The sequence below is a fragment of the Aristolochia californica genome, unplaced genomic scaffold, assembly GCF_029961685.1.
Source record: "Aristolochia californica isolate CCGP_79_NKW_82.1479 unplaced genomic scaffold, dmAriCali1.0.hap1 SCAF_4, whole genome shotgun sequence".
Lineage (NCBI taxonomy): Eukaryota > Viridiplantae > Streptophyta > Magnoliopsida > Piperales > Aristolochiaceae > Aristolochia > Aristolochia californica.
Window position 1 is genome coordinate 5,845,486 of NW_027182103.1, and position 6,000 is coordinate 5,851,485.

Consider the following 6,000-nt stretch of genomic DNA (forward strand, 5'->3'; position numbering starts at 1 on the left):
GCCCTCAACGCCCCCCTTTCAACCACTCTCTTTTCGTCACAGTCTCATCTCTCGTTCTTCTTCTCCGTTCCCCTCTGTTCATTCTCTCTCCGCCCTTTCTCTCAAAACGTTCTTCTTCTCCGTTCCCCTCTGTTCATCTTCTCGCCCCCCCTTCTCTCAAAACCAACCTAGGAGGGTGATTTTTTAGGGTTTTTGTTAATTGAATCGAATTATTTTATTTAATAATAATGTTGATTTGAATTTAGGTGTTTAATTATTGTATTGATTTTTTTGTGATTTATTGTTTAATTTATGATTTTATGTTAATGAAATTTTTGCCAAATTAAAATTATTGTAAAGTTTTGAAAGATTTTTAATTAAATAATATATTTTTTAATAATTTATTATTTTTATATAAGGTGATAAAAAGTATACAAATAAATTATATTTTTAAACACAAACAATTTTTTTGTATATATTTTTTAATTTATAAATATTTTAAATGGATAATATATGGGTAAGAGTTAAGAGAAAAATTTTTTCTTTTTATAAATATTTTAAATGGATAATATATGGGTAAGACTTAAAAGTAAAAAAAAATATTTATAAATATTTTAAATCCATAGTAAATAGGTAAGAATTAGATTATTTCTATTTATAAATATTATTATTTTTTAAATAAGGTGATAAAAAATATACAAATAAATTTTATTTTTAAACTCTAAAATAACATTTTTGTATATTATTTTGAAATTTTAAATATTTTAAACCGATAATATATGGGTAAAACTTAAGAGTAAGATTTTTTAAATTTATAAATATTTTAAATCCATAATAAATGGGTAAGAGTTAGATATTTTCTATTTATAAATATTTAAAATTTGTTAATATTATTAGTTTGTAAATAAGGTGATAAAAATTATACAAATAAATTGTATTTTTAAACTCTAAAATAACTTTTTTGTATTTTTTTAATTTATAAATATTTTAAATCTAATTAATTTAATTATTTTATTTTATTTTTTAAAATATGAAGAAATTAAATGTGTAAAGATAATTTTTTTAATTAATAAATATTTTAATTGATATTAAATGGTGTTAAATAAGTAAGGGTTAATTTTTTAATTTTTTATTAAATTTTTTTAAATAATTTTTTATTTTAGATATAAGTTAATAAAAAGTGTATTTGATTTTTTAATTTTTTAAAAATTTATTCAAAATTTTATTGTGTAATGATGTGGCAGATGACGTGGCAATAATAATGACGTGGCAACCTCTGTGTTCATCTACAACATCGCTCTGATGACGGGGCGACGCGTAAGCAGTCAAAACTTACGTGTTGTCTTTGACTGTCCACATATACAATGGACCGGTCAAAGTTCGGTAGTTTTGTAAATAATTTGAGATCCTCGTTATTTTCATAAATAAGTTGTTTCAAACCGGTATTTTGGTAAAATTCCCATTTTTCTTTCACAGGATGGATTGCAATTTCCATAATAGGGCCATTTGAATTCAGGATTATTTTGGGTTACAATTCAGGTATGTGGTCTATTTTTGTGATAAAACGTTTGGTCTAATTTGATGGTTATTTTTTGGTGATCACTTATGTTAGTGTATTCCTCGTAAATTTTAATATTCTTTAAATCTTTTATTCTACCTATTTGTTAGGTCCATTGAGGAACAAACCAAGATAGGTGAGGAGAGGAGAGTGAAGGGTTTTTTTTTTTAAAAAAAATTCGTTAATTTTAATTTCTTAGGCGCATGCATGTTCTCATTCTAATGATGTCCAATACATGAAGAAGAAAAATTCAAAGACACAAGATGATTTAAAATGGTTCATAACCCAAACTTAGGTTGTTAATCCACTCCTAAGATATTTGTACTGGCATGATGAGTGACCACGTGAGGTGGCATGATAAGTCATCACATGAGTTGGAAGATTTGGTTGTAACTTTTTTTGAAGACTCTTCATACTACTCAGACAATGCTCCTTGAGGTCTCTCTTTTGAACTAGCCTCTCCTTGACAGATTGTACCCCGTGCTACGGAAACTGTTCAACCCCTTGAAGCATTGGTTGACACCACGCCTGCGGAGTTTGCGGATCCTATCGAGGTAAGTCTATCTTCTACTGTTCCTTTTGAACTATAATATGATACTCGACAAGAAAAGAACCCAGAACTTGCACTAGGCCCTCTACTTCTCACCCCATATCCAATTTTGTGTCTCAACATTGTGTATCCTCTTCATGTTGTCAATTTCTTGCGTCTATCTCCTCCTTATCAATCCTACTGTCCTATCAGGAGGCTCTGAAACATCCAGGGTGAAAGGCGGCAATGGATGAAGAAAGGCAAGCACTCTATGAGAATCATACATGGGCTTTAGTTCCTCTTCCATCAGGAAAAAAATATGTCGACTGTAAGTGGGTCTTTGTAGTTAAACACAATTCGGATGGGTCAGTTGCTCGCCTTAAGGCCCAACTCATTGCCAAAGGCTATACGCAGTGTTATGGGATCGATTATGAGGAAACATTCTCGTTGGTGGCCAAAATGAACTAGGTACATATTTTATTGTCTCTTGTTGCTAATTCTTCCTAGCCGGTCTATCAGCTTGATGTGAAAAATATTTTTCTTAATGGGGATATAAAGGAATAAATTTACATACCACAACCACCTGGATTTGTGGTTGAGGGGGAGTTGGTACGTCTATTGAAGAAATCCCTTTGTGGCCTGAAACATTCTCCTCGTGCATGGTTTGATAAATTTAGTCAAGCACTCATACGGGTCAGATTTCACGGATGTTCCGTAGATCAGTTTGTGTTTCTTAAAGACACACATGTAGTAATTTTAGCCATATATGTTGATGATATTGTCTTAATCAACAGTGATCCCGAGGACATTCAGGAAACCAAGGAAAAGATATGTGAAAAATCCAAGTCAAAAGATCTTGGACTACTTAAATACTTTCTAGGTATTGAAGTACTACAGTCCAAACATGGGATTATACTATCTCAAAGGAAGTATGTCCTTGATCTAATGGAGTAGACATGAATGATGGGGCATAGACCAACATAAACCCCTATGGATTCCAATACAAAATTATCTACAGGCACTGGAGAAGATGTGGATAATGAAAAATATCAAAGACTTGTGGGGAAACTCATTTATCTCTGTGTAACAAGGCTGAATATATCATATGCAGTAAGTTTTGTGAGTCAATAAATGCACAAACTACAACTTACTATTTGGCAAGCACTAGAAAGAATATTGCGATATTTGAAAGGAGCTCCAGGAAGAGGGCTTCACTATAAGAACCATGGTCACTTCAACATAGAAGGGTTCTCAGATGCAGGCTGGGCCGAATCCCCGGATGACAAAAAATCTACTTCGGGATATTGTACAATAATTAGAGAAAACTTGGTAACATGGAGAAGCAAGAAGCAGAATGTAGTTGCAAGGTCTAGCGTAGAAGCAAAATACAGGGTTATGACACACACAATTAGTGAGCTTCTATGGATCAGATCCCTTCTCACTGAACTGGAATTCTATAATGAAGCCCCTATAGATCTACATTGCGATAATCAGCTGACAATACATTTACTGGAATTCTTATGATATGAGTTGGAAGATTTGGCAATCTTCCTTGATTAATGTAATTGATTTATCTTCTCTTGATTTATGTAGATTTGGATAATTATGATTGATGTAATTAGGGATATTAGGGATCCTAACTTATCTTTGAAGTTTCCCTAAATATGTAATGGAAATAGTATAAATAGGGGTCTTGGTTGAAGGGTTCAATCAAGCTCTCCACTTCTTAACGCATGGAAGAATCTCTCTCTTGCCTAAAGTTTTTTTTTTCTCTTTTCTCTTCTCTCCTATATACCCAAGCTCTCTCTCTATCTCTCTCTCTCTCTCTCTCTCTCTCTTTGCTCTTTTTCTTCTTCATCTCTCAACTTTCTCGAGGTTTCAATCATGGGGTCCTAAATTCAACACTACTTCAAGTTAATTCATTATGTATCTTGGCCAAACGACATCTACATTGAGCGCCTTCTTGATTCAATTATGATGTTTCACACTAGTGGAACTTATGTCATCCAATTGACCACCTCAACCAATTTGCATAGCTCATTCTTCTTCCATCTTAGCTCACTAGGCCCTCCATCGTAGCAAAGAACAATTGTTCCAGTAGCAACACTATTGTTCAATTACGATGATAATTGTGCAAATCTGATGAACAAGATGACATCAACTGAGATACAAATGCAGCAACGAAGAAGACTGAGAGCCAACTCAGTGAAGGAGATAAAACCAGCAACTTCCCAAAACAATCCAGTGAAGTTATGGAATACAGATCAAGTTTGTGAAAGCAAATAGTAATCTAGTATGCCTGTTTTCAGAATAAAATACCAATCTAGTATGCCTGCTTGATTGAAGGCAAAACAACAATCAACTACGCAGTTGTCATAGTAGTCTTTGACATTCCAAGAAACCTTTGTTTCCTATTATGTGCGTTCATACATATCGAGCATATACCAATAACAACAAGATGAGAGCGAGTATTATGCCTGAAGATACCAATATCACATGAGATCATAGAGAGGTAGTAAGATGACGGGAAAAAAAATTACTTCCGACAAACTTCACGTGCCAAATTCAAGATTCACAGTCACTGCTGATAGCAGAGGTTCCAGCTAGCTCGGGTGGTGGAAGCCATGAGAGTGGGGAGCAGAGTCCCAAGGCTCCTTATCTCCGATGATGACAATAGCCATACCAGCCACAAGCTCAGAAGAATTATGGCCAGTGAAGGTTACCAAGCAAATGAGCCTCCAATAGCTAGCTATAAAAAACATCATCCCAGCTACAACAACACGTCCATCTAAAGGTATTGCATGCACTAGAAGTGGGCAAGTGGAACAGGAAGAAAGCAATGTTGAGGAAGCTCCAAGTATGCCAACAAGGTTACATGCTCCGATTGTCACTAAAAGCACACTAGAGGTCATAATACTAGAACATGCAATTCCAAGCCTCACGATGAGATTTTTGCAAGCAAGCTTGCACATGGTCTTTATCTAAGATGGGGGAGATTGACTGGTGAAAATATACAGATGTTACCCTGAGAAGAGCTACCCCGGTGTATAGTTGGAACGGATGATCTTGTTCAGATAACAGTGAGGCTATGGAGTTACTTGTATCGTGAACTTATATATCCAAGAGAGCCTCTTGCAGCACTAGGCTATGGAGGTTGGTGCTTCTCCCAGCAATATCACAAGAAATGTCAAAGGAGATTAGCAGTAACAAGATGAGATATTAGAAAATGCCATCAGGCCTAGCAAATCAAACATCAGCAAGTCGATCATCCACCGAGCATAAACAAGTTTGGAATTCTAAAATCCCATAGCTACGAGTCCTGAAAATCAATGCTCTGATACCATGTTGATTTTCAAGACTCCATAGATTACTTCATGGAGAAAGAAGAAGAAGACACATTAGGGAGAAAAAGAGGAGGAAGAATGAGGTTATGGACTTGTTTCCAACTCCTCTCCCTTAAGCTCTATTTATAACTGATAAAAGTGCAATATTATAATATGCCCTTTACCCTACTAAGAGTGGAGTTGAGACAAGAAACATAAATTAATTACTTCATATCTTCCAACAAGATGTTAAAACTAGTCAATGAAAAATCCAACAAGAAGTCTCACAGAGCCAAAATTAATATGAAAGCACGGGAAAAATTAATAAGTACTTGAAGTGTAAAATTAATGTATGAGATATTATCACAAGCACACACCACAAGGAGACAATATTTTTTTGTTCTCGATGTCACCACCTAAGAACCCTTGTTAAGGAAAATTCCACTAATAATCTCTATTAGCTTAAACTTACATACGAAGAAATTCCAACTTTCAAGTATAATACCCAATTATACAAGAAAAATGTCTCCTAGGAGATTTCTACAACTAGATTTTGGCTCTAGTAAGATCCTCCTTTCTAGATTAAGGTTCTAAAAATCTATACAAAAATA